Genomic DNA, 15,889 nt, shown 5'->3' with positions numbered 1-15,889 from the left:
GTTTGTTCAAGGGAAAGATTTGGTCGAGAATCTCGGGAAGGTACCAACATGTATGCGTAACTTGCATTCGTGGTACCTTAAGGCCTCAAAGGAAGGGATCGAGACTATCATGGTGCGAGTTAGGGAAGAGCACTACTTCCGTGAGTCTTGTGTGAACGTTGACTTCGCCGAACTCTTTCGGTTATATAATCTCCGGGCCCTCGACAAATCAATCATCAGTTGCTATTGTCCGTAAGTGATTTATTTATTTAATTTGAGAAGTCGTTCATTGTCCGCAGATTATAATCTTTTGTGCGCTATATTATGCGGATCGAAGATGCTCGAATGCAAAAGGGACGATATCACGGACATTGGGTTCATTGACCCGAACACAATGCATGTCAAAACCATAGATGATCCCCTCTATAACAAGGATACACCGCAGACTTTGCTAAGGTTTTTGAAGCGACAACGTGACAAAAAGCTAATACTTTGGCCTTACAACTTCGAGTGAGTCTTACTGTCTTATAACACATTATATTTTGCTCACCGTATGTCAAAATTTTAACTAATGACTACATATTGAAACGTGCGTAGGTTTCACTTTATTCTTCTCGTCATCAATTTGGAATTTGGAGAAGTTGAAGTCTTGGCCTCTCTAAGCAAAGAAAAGGATCTATACGTGTCTTGTTTTTTAATGCTCGAAGGTAATTTTAATTCTTATCGGTTTGTTTCGTTAATTTCTGCTTTGAACTAATTGATGACTCTTTTATGCATTTTCTTTTGTCGAGCAGCGTATGGCAAACTTTCATCAAGGAAGATACGTCCCGTGAATGGCCACCGAAGGCTGCGATGGCGTGCGAAAGTAAGTAGTACTACCTAGGTCCACACACCTTTCAATTATCATACTTGACTATTGTTTGATTGAATTATATTCTTGTAAAGAAATGCCCGCAACAACCTCCGGGGACCGATCTCTGTGGATTCTTCGTTTGCGAGTACATCCGCAGAATTGTCAACGAGAGAACGAATAATGAAAGAAATAAAGAGGTACAAAAACAATCTTCACAAATTTGTTTTGTTATCATAAGTTGTCTTTGAGTTTCAGTAATAGTTGTTTCATGTATTCATTTGTATCTTATTCTTTTATAGTTGGCAAGAAAGCGGAACAAGCTCTCAATCGATGACCGCTTCATAGCAATAGGCGAGGAATTGGCGGGATTTTTCCTTCGGGACGTCATACCACCACTCGCAGAGCACCACAATGAATGAAGATGTACATGTTACATATATCGTTGACTCGAAGAGTACCACTATGCTACATGTAATAGACATATATAGAGTACGCCGCGGAGAGCACCACTATGCATGAAGATCGATCTTCATGCATAGTGCTACTTAATTTGCGATCTCATGCAATAACATGTGTGTTATATTATATGCACCAACTTGCTATGCATCATCTTGATCTTCATGTACTACCTAAACCCAAACGCGTTTCTGGTGCATCGACGCGATATGAATCAAACCGATATCCCTAAACCTCTCAAAAACCCTAAAAAGCCAATTCTCTGCCGCGGCAGAGATTTGGGAAAATTCCCTGCCACGGGGGGAACCTTTGGTACCGGTTCGTATTACCAACCGGTACCAAAGATCCTTAGCCCTGAGCTCTCCTGGTGGCCCACGTGGAGGCCCGTTTTATACCGGTTCGTAAGCAACCGGTACGAAAGGGGGGGGGGCTTTAGTGCCGAATAATTTGTACCGGTTGCAAAACCGGTACGAATGGCCCTCTGGAACCGGTATAGATGAGCGTTTTTCTACTAGTGAAATATCGAGAGTGCATTTTCAGAACCGGGCGGCATGTGAACCCGCACCAACTCGGTGTCTCATTGGTCCAGAAATGTCAGTGGGGCCCAGTACTGGAGATGGGAATTTGCGTATCGTTGGTTGAAAGAAGAGCAGAATACATGCGTGTGGGCTCCACTTTGTAGAGAGGATGATTAAAAAAGGAAGTGCTTCTGCCAGATTCTGCAGCCCAGATACGACGCCCGTGCATGCAGGGCAGCGGGCCATGCCATCCCGGATGGTCCGTCGCCGCTCAGCTCCATGGTCGAGTTCGCCGTCGACGCCATGTTCGCAGGAATCGAGGAGATGGGGAGAGCCGCGGCGGCCGGCGTGCATCCCCAACACTATTTGAAGGAGGGGGCCGACGTCTATCCCCAACTTTATTGGAAGGAGGCGGCCGGCGTCCATGCCGCCTCGCCCGCACGCCCATGCTGCCTCCACCTGTCATGCCGCCGCCGTCCGCGCTTAGCAGCACGGCGACGCCTGCGCATGCCGCTCCTGCCCGCACGCACGTGCATGTCGCCGTCGGCGTCCGCTCTAGCATCTGCTGGCTCCGTGGGCGAGGTCAAGGTGCTGTTGTGCCACATCACGGAGCCCGACGGGCCGAGCTGGCAGGAGGCGAGGTCGAGGTGCTGGCTCCATGGGCGAGGCCAAGGTGCTGTTGTGCCACATCGCGGAGCCCGACGGGCCGAGCTGGCAGGAGGCGAGGTCGAGGTGCTGGCTCCATGGGCGAGGTCAAGGTGCTGCAGTGCCGGCCTGGCTGATCCTGGCCGCGCGCCGGCCGGACGCGTCCGAGATGACCCGGCACACCAGCATGGCCCTGCGGCCAGCGTCGGGCGACGACGACGACGCGGCGGCCCTGGCGTGCGCGGCGCCGCTGCAGGCGAAGGTGCGCACCGCGGAGCCCGACGAGCCGAGCTGGCATGTGGCGACGCCGACACCGAAGACGTCGCATGCGCCAGCGGCCGGGCGTAGTCACTGGAAGCGCATCATCTCGTTGCCGTCGGCGCCGCACCGCGCCGCGGCGTCGTGCGCACGGGCGGCCGCAGTTGGCGTTCTCGAACCGCCGAGGGAGCACTTGACGGCGCCGCCGCAGTCGCCCGTGGCGCAGGCGAGGGTCGACGCGCCGGAGGCAACGCAGCCCGTGCGCGCCGAGAAGCGGCCGGACCAGCCCGTCGTGCCTGACGGTGGCGCAGGCGGACAGCTCGAAGATTGTGTGCTGCAGGCTGCAGCCTGCCACTTTGAGACAAACCAGGAAGAGAGAGAGGATGATTTCGATGAGGGAGAAACTCTGTTCCCATGTGATTGTGGATCTCATGTCTGGTGTGCAGAGCGGCTTTAATTCTTGGTCCAACCGTACTGTATTTGCATGTATATACCTCTTGTTTAGAAAATGGCATTTGTGTTGTGGTGACCCTACTTCAAAACGTGGACCAATAGCAGCTGGACTTCCGCCAGGAGCAGATGCCGCCAGGTTCAACCTCGACTTTTCCACAAATATCTCCTTAGTATAATCACTGGTGACGCCAACATTGTAAATCTATTAGTTTATTTATTTTTGTATGCTTATAATATAACAATGGACAATTTTGAATGACATAACATCAAGATAGATATGAGAAACAAGGGTGCATACTTCTAGAACAATGGTACAACAAAAATCGTGTTTTAAGTCAAACCAATTTATTTTAGACCCGGTGCAACGCACGGGCACTTTTGCTAGTCTATACCTAATAATACTAGTTGAATGCCCGTGCGTTGCTACGGAAATACAATACAATGTTTAGTTTATTTTATTACATTTAGCTCACATGTTGGATGTCATCATTATCCATTTGGTGGATCATTCGGTTTTCAAAAGTGCAACAGGAAAAAATGGGATGACATCTCCAATTCAGATCAAAGAATACAAATAGAGAAATTACGAGTGTCATTGTAGTGCACCCACAAGCAGCAAACTGCAGATCTTCAAAATATAATTAAAAATATTATAATTGAAGTGAGTGTGCAATACTCATTGTCCATAAAGATTTGTAGTGCAAAGTTGTGGCATTGCAAAATAAAAAAGAAGATGAGACTTGGCTCACTACACTAAAGGAATAATAGGCGGAAAAGGTTTCCACTGCACTCTAAAGAACAATATAGATAATTGGAAGGCTTGTACGATGAATTATATCAAAATCCAGTGAAAGAGTACCCTTAACCCTCTAGAGCCTCATCCTCCTTCCCTATCTATGCAAACTGCAAATGCCAATAGATAAGAAATCATCTATCAGAATAGGACATTAGGTTATTACCTACGCACAAGTGAAAATTCTGATAATTTTACCGCGACACAATTCTCTTGAGAAATTAAATTTTTTTTTTGAGCGAAAACAGTAGGGAAAGCCCCTACTGCGCCATTTTCATTTATAGAATGGGAAAATTACAGATGGTTATTTACATACGGAAAAAAACTAAGACAAAATAGATTATCCAGCCATTGTTGCATTCCTTCCTTGAGCCCTGGCTTCGCTTTTAGCATGACAAGTCTAAAGTACTCTTTGAACATCTGAAAACATATGTTTTTTGTATGTCTGTGTGTTCGAATATGTGATTGTTTATGTGGTTCCATAAGCTCCAACAGCCAACAATTAGGGATTCCTTAAAACATGGAAAGTTACGCCTTTGTTTTGCATCTGCGAGCATCTCATTGAACTGTAGCTCTACATTCCATTCGATGCCTAGCATCCACCAAAACTCTTGACTGAATTGACATTGAAAGAACAAGTGAGGCCTTGTTTCCACGTCTCCTTCCTGACATAACACACAACTGCTGCACTAAACAAAGAAGTTCTTGCGAACCATCATGTCATAAGTGTTTAGTCTGTCAAGACGCAATAACCAGAAGAAAATTTTATGTCTAGAAAGACAACACGATTTCCATATACATTTAAATGGTGTTGGCGCACTCTCAGCTCCTATAATTTCATTGTATACCTTATTGGTATTGTAATTACTGCCCCAAGTCCAAACATCCTTTTCATCATCATTATGTTCTGCTAGAATATTTTTGAGAAATTAAAGTTAAAAGGCAGACAATAAATTTTTGACAGCAATTACAAGTGGAAAAGTATTTGAAACGCAAATGTCGAGAAATATACTGACAAGTACTTGGTGACAAATCTACATAATCGGTGGAGCTCTAAGATCCTTAGATTTATTTCCCATGCCATCGCTCAACTTACATGCCAAGTATGATCTTAAGTCACTATTATTTATATGGATATTGATTGGCAAAATGATGAGGCAAATAAGTTACTAAGCCTGGTTGGAGCGCTTCCATGACGCCTTGCACCTTCAAACTATAGATCCGTCGGAATTAATTTTCATGGGGTCATGACTTCAGGAGGGAGTGGACTCATGAAGGCAGGCAGTAAAGAGTATTCATCACAAGGAGAGAGATCTAAATTAGATGTTCAAAATAGTCATTAGTGTACATGTCAACATTGATTGCATAGCGAAATGAACTCCACAACATTAGTCTTGCACTATTATTTGACATGGATCATGGCGCTTGCACTTGCTACATGTCCGTTGGGATGAGAAAATCATTACTCCCGGTCGATGTTAAAGGATTAAATCAGATATTTGCTTTATTGATGCTAAGTATCATAGAAGATGTTAGGAATTTTTCATTAGTCTTTTCAGCGTCGTCTTTCTTCTCAGTCCTTTAGGACTATGTATAGAGGAACTATTTTCTACATTTCTCTTTGAATAGATTTTGCCACAGTAAATGAATTTCCAAAAGCTTCTGAATGATCTGTCCACATAAGGGTTAATTTAATCCGCATAGGTGAAACAAAAGAGAGCAACTCAAACACAAAAATGGCAACATGGTATGCACCTCAGAGTTTTCTAAAGGTTCATTAAAAATCCCATATTACTTTGTAAATGCATGCCTCCGGTGACACAGTTGAGGTAAATTAATATACTTGAATTGACATGGCTTCCAAGAATTCGTCATAAGGCATTAAGCGTAAATATGGCACCATAGATTACTGAATGCAACAAGAAGTGTTCTGAACTTGTAAGATGTGCATACTTAACTGATATAGCTAGACATGAACAAGACTTATCTCGTATGAAATTTGAGTCATTGATCAGGTAAGGTTCAAAATAACAATTATAAATTATCCATAGATCCGAGCATTGGGCAACATATATACCGACACAATTTTGCCAAAATCTAGATATGTTGATTTCCAGTTTTTGGATCCTTCCAAAACTTTGTAAACACCATGCAAATAGATCCAATACGTAGCAAATACTAAGTTTTTTTGTGAGCTACATTGACTGAATTTGCGTCATTTTAGGTTTTCAATCTACACGAGACATGATCCTGAAAAAATTAAGTATGGCGTTAATTATGCATAAAACCACTCTAAAAGTCAAACAATTGCCCTCAATTAAGCAAGAATCTTAAATAATTATGCCATTATGGGAGGAAGTCAGAAACACACCCATATTTTTAGAAAATTGACAGCATGCATCTGCGTTGCAGTGATTGAAAACGTATCCAAACAAATGATCCTAATCCTAAATTTATTAAAATAGTTGATGCGGCAGTGTTGCATATGTCAAACACGAAAGATCTCATAAACATCTAGGGTACCTCTGTTTCTGTAGGTTATTGAGCTCCTCCGCTATGTAATCAAAATACTTCTAAATCATATCATAAAAGGGTGTTTGGTTCATCTCTGCATCTGCATTCCAGAAGAAAATATAGGTCATTATACCCAACTCACGGTCACCAACTTGGAGGTGCCAGCCCAGATAGTAGGCAGATAATAGCAGAGAGTTGGACATGCATGGAGTTTTCATTCATTTACCAAATTTATGACATTAGAGTAAATGATTGCAATATGAATTTCAGTTTCACAAAAGAACATACTGGCTAATCTAATTTGGATCAACCGTAAAGTGAATAAAACAATTAATTTTATACACATGTAGTTTAACTGTAGTCAGAGAGACAACCGAAGACGCAAGCAGCAATCAATCCGTTACCTTCTCGATGGAGCGGCAGCCATCCTTGGAAGTGTAGGACGACGAGATACAGAGTGACCGTAGTGGCACTCTAGAACATGTTAAACCCAAGCAACAACGTATTGAGAATGCCCAAGGTGACAAGGTCCCTGCAATACGGTGTAAGATGCTTCTTCCTGGCGGATTACGGTGACCTCGGTCTTGGCCGGATTCTTCCCTGAAAATCCCATGCTACATATATGTGGGCGTCCCTGTCCTATCCTGAACGTTCATTTTTGCATCAAGATCTGTGCAGCCACTTCTCTATAATGCAAAGAGGCCCTTCAGCATACTTTCATGTTTACTGCAAAAAAAAACACCTCCAATTTATCCACCACTTACTCTGAAATCCTTAATATATCTAGCAGTGCTACCGCTGCCATGAACATCAAGCATGAGGTAAATATTATTTTTACCAGTTCATGTTTCCCTTTTACAAACAGTAGTAGAAACAAAAAAAAAATTGAAAGCTAGTAGAAACAATTTTTTGTTCATGACCAAAAAGAGGTGGGATTAGGGATCTGCTAGAACATGATTTTTTAAAGGATGAACACAATAGTAAAGTTAGAGATCCAACGGCTTCCTTATCACTGGAAGAGGAATCAAGTGGGGATCTCACAAAAATCTAACCAAATCCATTGGGCTGTAACTACATTTGTAAGAGCAAGGAAAGCTAATCATGCCCATTTGATCATTGCGAGCCAAAAATCTAGCATGAAGAAAGAAACAGATCTGGGAGACTGAAACGCCTCATCTTGGACCTTGGAAACGGGATTGGTCCTCCTGGAAACTTGGAGCTCGCCGGAGGGTACTCTTGGACATGCTTTCGTCGGTAGTGACGGGCGAGCACGGATCTGGCCGGTTCCACAACGGTGTCGGTGGGGAGAGTGGCAGGGCCGTCGCGGCTGGGGTTGCGGGAGCCGTACACCGGCGAATGGGCTGCACGAGAGATAGAGGCGGCTGGCGTGTGCGGGAATGGTGGAGGGCGGCGGCGGTATTCACGGGAGAGAGGGAGTAGAGAAAGTGAGAAACAGAGAATTCCAGGGACACTCCAAAGGTGTACATGTCCACGTTCTGGACATCGAGCTGCTGCCTTCAGCCCCGAGATGACGCTGAGGCGCCTAGCTGCTGTCTCGCTGGCGGGAAATTGTTGAGCCGCTACTCGGCAGCGTCGGTGCAGAACGATGATCCAGGATCTAGGAGGTGGCGCCGATTGATGTGTCCCGTCCATCGGGGTGGGAGATGTGGCATTGTAGCCTGAGCGTTCACGATCTGATCCTTGGCAATGTCCTTCCTTTTTCTAAAATTTATAACGAGGGAATAAATGATCTGATTTGGTAGCTTTTGGGGGAAAACGGCAAGCATATTTCGTTTGATTTGATTTGATTGAGCGTTAATGACCATGATGGGCACAGACACACAACGATACATGGATGGTTAGATATCAAGTGGAGATGCGAGATAAAAGTTGGACGGTCAAGATGATTCCAATGATGACCATCAAAGTGCGTTGAGTGTCAAACGACCAACTCCCATTTAATAGTAAAGAAAAGCAAAAGGGTTTCTCCCTCGGTCATTGTCCAACTTGAATATACCCTGAAAAATGGAGGAAAATTACCCACCATGCCACCCATAAGTAACAAACCAAACGTTTTTTTTAATGTCTTTTCCGTCCACGTCCATGTGTTGATTTTGGTTTCGTACGTCGTCCTTGCCCACTCAATCTCTCCATCCGCTTCTTTCTCAAATTCTAGGACGTGGGCCAATGGGCAAGATCCTGATTGGAAGGTCATGAGTCATGACAGGACTACAACAGAGACGATTCGTGTAGAGCAGAACCACGATCTGGAGGATGACCCCCATCGATACAAACATGGACTCCATGAATTCAGTTGCCGATATAAGCAACCCCAGGCACCGCGGATAAGCATAGCAGGCGGCCCATCCCTTATGCGGCGAAATTGTTGGGCCTCTGATTGAGGACACGGCGGAACAATTTCGGCGAGGGCGCGAAAGCGGTGAAGGCGAGCTCCCTGCGATCATATAATATCATGTCTGTAGCAGCGATAGAGGAGGAGCCTGGATAGCTGCTTATGTTTGGTGTCGTTCCGCTGTTGCCGGCATGTACATGTCCTCTCAGATAATACTAGCAGGCGCTCCTCAAGGCTGAAGTCGAGGGCTATGCGCATGCGGAGGCGGTTTCCTGCATGATGTTGTCCAGATCCTGTCTCCAAGTAGCTGCTGAGACAATTACAAGGTCCATGCGAGAGGACGAGGCTGATAACGTTAAGCGTGAGTACGTTGGATGAATTGTTCCAGGAAGGATGTTAGTGTTGCATCGAGTTTTCGCAGCCTCGCAGGCGTTGCCGACCATGGAGGCCACCCCAAATAGCTTCTACGTCATGGTGGTACCGACGGCGAGGGCCAGGAGGGAGAAGAGGAACTCGACCGCATTCATCGCCGACCTTGGCCGCTGCACAAACATGACGGATTTGGTGTCTACCCGAAGCTTCAGGTTAGCGGCGCCGGTGCGGCTGTAGTGGCAGCCAGTGTTGGGGATGGTAGAGCAGGTGATGTAGCAGGTCACAATGGAGAACTTCTGCCATCTGCTGATGCACGCTGGACGACAGCATGGTCGACGTCCCAGAGGCTCTGCCTCGGGAGAGGCCGGCTTGGACTAGCAGGTCGCGATGTTTTCTGCTGAAGGTTAGGCCATCGATGTTCTTTAGTGACAAGCACGCTGCACCGTTAATCTCACGCCTATTTCCATAGAAGGTGCTCTGCAGCGACAGATATAAGTGGCGCTGTTGTTCACGTCAGACACTCCAAAACTGCCTATGCGTGAGCATATTACGTGTGCAGAGTTGGACTTGAGCGAGTTGTTTCAGGGATACAGAAAGCTGCTTATGAGAGATAGGGTTCTGCCCGTGCTTCTCATCTTTCACTTCAATTTTCACGTCTGCTCAATGCTCACGTCCATGATCATGAGGTGAAGGGGCTGCAGTGTTTGCTACCAGCCATCATGCAGATAAAATTGATGCTTCCTTAAGCAAGCTCACAAGATTAGGAAAAGTAAAGAGAAAACAACACTGATAGGAAATGTTATTAAATATTTTTTTAAAGAAGTTAGGTAAAAAAATGACATATGACGAGAGACATATGTCTACTTTGGCGCAGATGTACCCGTAAATATAGTGTCACTGTTGTTGTCGTTTTACGGGAAGATATATACTGTACTTTTATTGTTTTGTAGCTAATTGCAACACCTTTTTTGACCCTATGAGCTACGACATGTATGTTATCTTAAAATGAACTTGAAATTTTTTCAACGTGCGTTATTTTTATTGCGATTTAAAATTTAAAACAACAGCTAACATATATAAAATGGTACAAACCAAAAAAAATCAAAGCGAAAGAATTTTTGAGTGCTAAATTACACCATATTATTTTCTAGGTCTGTAACCATTTGGATTTTACTTTAAACCCATTGCATCGTATGGGCACTTTTGCTAGTCAAATAAAAACGAAGCGTTCCTTTTTATTACTCCTAATACAATATGACATTGACAGTATGCAAAATTGTGAGTACTATATTTCACATAGTGTTAGTCTCATGTTTTATTTATCAATATTTTCCTATCAAATAAAAGATTCCTATACATCCATCATTTATTTTGACACATTTGAAGAATAACTTGCACATAAAAGATTTGTAAATCCTTTTTTGTAGCCAATATACTTTAACTTAGCAAGGTGAATTTACTTAAGAATGATTACAATATCACTACTAGGAAAAGGCCTAGCCGTAAGACTGCCATCAGTGGCGCACCATGGCTGCCGTGCGCCACTACTACTTAGCAGTGGCGCACCACAAAACGGTGGGCCACTGTTACAAAAGTAGTAGTGGCGCACCTTGATTCTGGTGCGCCATAAGTAAGTGGTGACAGGAGGAGTGTCCTCCCCCAACCTAGTAGTGGCGCACGTCTCCGGGTGCGCCATCGCTACATTCCTTACCTATGGCGCACGTTGTAGAGGTGCGCCACCGCTAGGAGGTGTCCGAGAAACCGTTTAGAGATGATAGGCTTAGCAATGGCGCACTGCGTGGTGCGCCATCGCTACATAGGTTACCTATGGCGCATGTCATTAGGTGAGCCATCGCTTGGGGGTGGCGAGCCCCTTTAGAGATGAGAGGCGAGCGATGGCGCACCACTTAGCGGTGCGCCATTGCTATGTCACCCTAGCGATGGCGCACGGCTATGTGGTGCGCCACTGCTAACCTGGGACCATTTCCTGCTTTTCACCCTCCACTCACATGTGCCACCCACTTTCCCCAAACACTCTTCCACCACCATCTCCCACCAAATCTGGATCTGGTCGTGTTGCCCCTCCTTTCCACCTCATTTTGACCTCTTCATTCACCAAAATTAAGTTGGTAAACTTAATTTTCTTCATAGGTAAGTAATGGTGAAGCTTTCTTAGCTCAATACCCTACTCAATCTCAACTTTTTACCTCATCCAACACTCTAGGTCTCGCCGTATCGGTAACTTTGTTGGTTTTATGCTTTGTGTGTGACCGGTTTCGATCGTCTTGCACACACACGTGTGTGTGCACATATGTTATGCGAAGCTCATGTGTTGTGCGCATGCGCGAAAAGCGTCTCGATCACGTGCATGTGTGTTGTATGCGAAGCCTCCACATGTGTTGTATATGCAAAGCCTCCGATCCACACATGTGTTGCATGTGTTTGTTTGCAGGGATTTGAAATGCGATGGAGTTGCCAATATTTTGCCGAAACGTTGATTCATTTCCGTTTCGGCGAATAGTGGGCATACTCGCATATACATATGTCCTATTTTTAGGGAAGGTCATGCCAAAATTTTCTTTTGGTATGCTAAGATATCCATTTTCTCTATACCCATGTGCGACCATGGTCCGCATGATGAGCGAAGGCGTTGTGGCTAGGTTTTTGAAAGCCGCGACAGCCGAGATGATTAGAAATAACCAAAAGGAGATAAGATGTCCGTGTCGAAGATGCAAGCTGACGAGCCTTATGGACCCTAAAGCCGATATGGTGCGGGACCACCTTCTCATGCGTGGTTTCATGGATGGCTATCGGTGGGAAGGCGACGAAGATGATTATGAATTTGTCCATGGGATTTCAACAAGAAATAAGGAAGGAGGTGATCAGGATGTAGAAGATCTCGGGCATGATCAGGATGTAGAAGATCCCGGAGATGATCATGATCACAATGTAGGAGATCCTGGACCTGATGATGAGGAAGATCAAGATGGAGGTCATCATGACGATCATGAAGATGAAGACGACGGACCATCGTCGATGGACTGGGTGCAGGACCCTTATCTTCAAGAGCTGCTTCTCAGCTGCACGAGTAACGCAGAGCTGCCGCCCGAGAGAAAGCCAAGATGGATCAACTGGAGGTAGACGCGGTTACTCCATTGTATGAAGGATGCAGGCCGGAGGATACCCGCTTTGAAAGTAACGCTCATGGCACTGGAGATGAAGGTAAAGCACAAAATGACCGACACATCCTTCAACGACAACATGTCATTCAGCGGGAACGTCTTCCCAAAGGTAACACGTGTCCGACTAGTATCGAGGAGGCCAAGAAAATCGTGTGTCCTCTGGATTTACCGCATGTGAAATATCATGTGTGCTTGAACGATTGCATCATTTATCGGAACGAGCACGCGGCGTGTACCATATGTCCGGTGTGCGGCGTCAGTCGGTACAAGAAGGGGAAGAAAGCTCCTCGGAAGGTGGTGTGGTACTTTCCGATCACTCCTCGTCTGCAGCGGTATTTCGCGGATCCTAAGCAAGCAAAGCTAATGCGCTGGCACGCGGAGATGAGGAAGGTAGAAGATGACGCAGATGATCCGGACAAAAAGAAAAAGGACAGGATGTTGAGACACCCTTTGGATGCTAGCCAGTGGAATGCGTTGAACCTCGAGTACCCAGAATTTGGGGACGATCCTAGGAACATAAGGCTGGGCGCGAGCACCGATGGAGTCAATCCGTTTGGCAGCCAGAGCAGCACGCATAGCACCTGGCCCGTGTTTGTGTGGATGTACAACCTCCCCTGGTTGTGCATGAAGAGGAAGTACATTCAAATGAGTATGCTAATTGAAGGGCCGAAACAACCAGGGAACGACATCAATCTGTATATGGGGCTTCGAAAGAGGAGCTAGCCACGCTATGGGACACGCCGCCAATACGTGGGACGCCGCCGCGGAAGAATATTTCCCTATGAGAGCCGCACCACTCACGACGATTGCACGACTTTCTCGGTTACGGATATGTCGCGGGGCAGGTGGTCCACGGATTCAATGCATGCGCTGTGTGCATGGACGACACAACGTACCGCCAGCTAGATAGAGATCCCGAGTCCTCGAAAATGGTGTTCATGGGACATCGAAGGTGGCTTCGCGAGGACGACGCATGGAGGAAACGCAAGGATCTGTTCGATGGTCAAGACGAACCCCGAAGACGGCCACGTACGAGAAGCGGCGAGCAAATAGACGAGCTATTGAAAAATTGGAAAGAGTGCCCACCGCCGGAAAGAAGCGAAAGGCGCCAGAGCCGCCGCTTAAGGTATGGAAGACGAGGTCTGCTTTTCGGGACTTGCCGTCTTGGAAGATCCTCCGTGTGCCTCACAGCCTTGATGTCATGCACATCACGAAGAACGTGTGCGAGAGTCTGCTTGGTACCCTCCTCAACATGCCAGAGAAGACCAAAGATGGGCCGAAAGCAAGGTACGACTTGCAATCAATTGGGATCAGGGAGGAGCTTCACGCGGGACGCCCTAATGATGATGATGATGATGACGATGACGATGATGAGGCGGAGGACACGCAAAGTCGTCGCAAGGGCAAAAATGCCAAAAAGATTGAATATTACTGCCCCCCCGCGTGCTTCACTCTAAGTCAGAAGGAGATCGAGCAGTTTTTCGATTTGTCTCCTTGGAGTAAAACTTCCCTACGGTTACGCGGGAAGATAAGCAGTACCTAGACAAAGCGAAGCGAGGTTCAGCGGGATGAAGTCTCACGACCGTCACGTGCGATGACGCAGATACTTCCGGTTGCAATCCGTGGGATCATGGACGCGCACGTCCGTGAAACGCTTTTTGGCCTATGCAACTTTTTCGACGTCATCTCTCGGAAGTCTGTTGGCGTGAGGCAACTTAGAAGGCTACAGGAAGAGATCGTGGTGATACTGTGCGAGCTTGAGATGTACTTCCCGCCCGCTTTCTTCGACGTTATGGTGCATCTGCTGGTACATATCGTGGAGGATATCATCCAACTGGGGCCGATGTTCCTGCACAGCATGATGCCGTTCGAAAGGATGAATGGTGTCATCAAAGGGTACGTTCGCAATGTGGCACGTCCAGACGGAAGCATAGCCAAGGGCTTTACGACCGAAGAGTGCATCTCCTTCGCACGAGTTATCTAGAAATCGAGAACCCCGTTGGCCTGCCCAGAACAGGCATCTCGGGAAGCTCGCTGGATGGGGTCACCGCGACGGTAGCCGCGAAATGCATGTCGACTTCAAGGGTCGAATCGCCGACTTTGAAAGAGCAAACCTAGTCGCGCTACAACACATAGACGTGGTCGATCCTTGGGTGGTAGAGCACAAAACCTTCATCGCAAAGACGTACAGTGATCAGGGCCAACAGAGGACAGACGGAGATATAATCAAAGAGCACAACTCAACCTTCACGCGGTGGTTCAAGGACAAGATGCTGACGTACCCTATAGACGAGGATTCTTCAAGGAAGAAAAACTCATATTCGCCTTTGTCACAGGCGCCGAACACAACCTGATGACATTTCAGGCGTACGATATCAACGGCTACACATTCTACACCGAGGAAAAGGACATGAAGAGCGATTATCAGAACTCCGGGGTAACGATGGAGTCCTACACCGGTGACATCAAGCAGAGATACTACGGAAAGATCGAGGAGATCTGGGATCTGAGCTACGCCGGAGAGAATGTGCCGATGTTCCGTGTCAGGTGGGCCAAGAACGTCGTAAAAGAAGACCGACATTTCACCACCATGGTTATACCCGAAGCCAAATCCAAGACAGCGGGCGCAAAGGTCACCGCGAAATATGAGCCATGGGTACTAGCTTCCCAAGTGGACCAATACTTTTTCATTACCGACCCGCAAAAGCCCAGCCGTGTTGTCGTGAGGAGAGGCAAAAGGAGCATCATCGGAATGGATGGAGCCGCCAACGAGCTAGACTTTGACCAGTACGGCGATCCGAAGATGGAAGATGACGACGACGATGATGAAGAACCATACACAACAAGAAGAAGCAGGACCACCCTACCTAAAGGCCGTCCATTCAAGAGAAGAAGTCTAGGAGTTCCGGGGCTAAATTATTCAACCGCGAGAAAGAAGGGCAAGAAGATTGTGAAAAGATAATTATGTATCATTTACTTGTATGAATAATGGATGTCATATTGTTAATCTACACATTGTACCGATCAAAATAGACATATAATTCATATTTTTGGATATTCTACATAATTATAATTATTTATGCCTTTTATGTTGGTGTATTATGCTATTTATTATAGTATTAAATCAATTTAAAAAAAGGGAAAAAAATTGGGGCCGCCAGGGTTCGAACCTGGCCGGCCAGGGTTAACCAAACAGGGGACAGATAGCTAGCCACTGCGGTACGGTGCGGATCTTGTCAACAGTAGGAGCCAAATTCGTTTTGACCCTATCCTAAAATCGTAGTGGCGCACCCGTAGTGGTGCGCCATTGCTAAGCGTCACTGTGGCGCACCCCTAGCAGTGCGCCATTGCTTAGGGGGGGTCGGGGACTTAGCCAAATCCCGACCATCTCCATTCCCCATTCCCCATTAATTCCCCAATCGATCCTCTCCGACGACGGCGGCCTCCTCTCCGACGCGAGCGACGCCCTCACCACCCCGGCGACGCCCTCCTCTCCTCGCCACCCCGACACAA

General features: G+C 46.4%; 1 long non-coding RNA gene across 2 annotated transcripts; it reads right to left on the bottom strand.

Moving 5' to 3' along the window:
* Window positions 1-4,235: 4,235 nt before the first annotated feature.
* LOC127326790 (uncharacterized) lies at window positions 4,236-8,093 on the bottom strand. Of its 2 annotated transcripts, XR_007868121.2 has the most exons (4): window positions 7,653-8,093; window positions 6,874-7,195; window positions 6,479-6,569; window positions 4,236-5,269 (listed from the first exon to the last, which is right to left on the bottom strand). It is a non-coding gene; the product is annotated as an uncharacterized lncRNA (long non-coding RNA). The 2 variants fall into 2 exon arrangements; XR_007868120.2 differs by having other exon boundaries at window positions 4,236-6,569.
* Between the last annotated feature and the right edge of the window lie 7,796 nt (window positions 8,094-15,889).

This window comes from Lolium perenne, chromosome 6 (assembly GCF_019359855.2).
Source record: "Lolium perenne isolate Kyuss_39 chromosome 6, Kyuss_2.0, whole genome shotgun sequence".
NCBI lineage: Eukaryota > Viridiplantae > Streptophyta > Magnoliopsida > Poales > Poaceae > Lolium > Lolium perenne.
The sequence above is the reverse complement of the archived record's forward strand: the minus strand, read 5'-3'. Positions and strand labels throughout refer to the sequence as shown.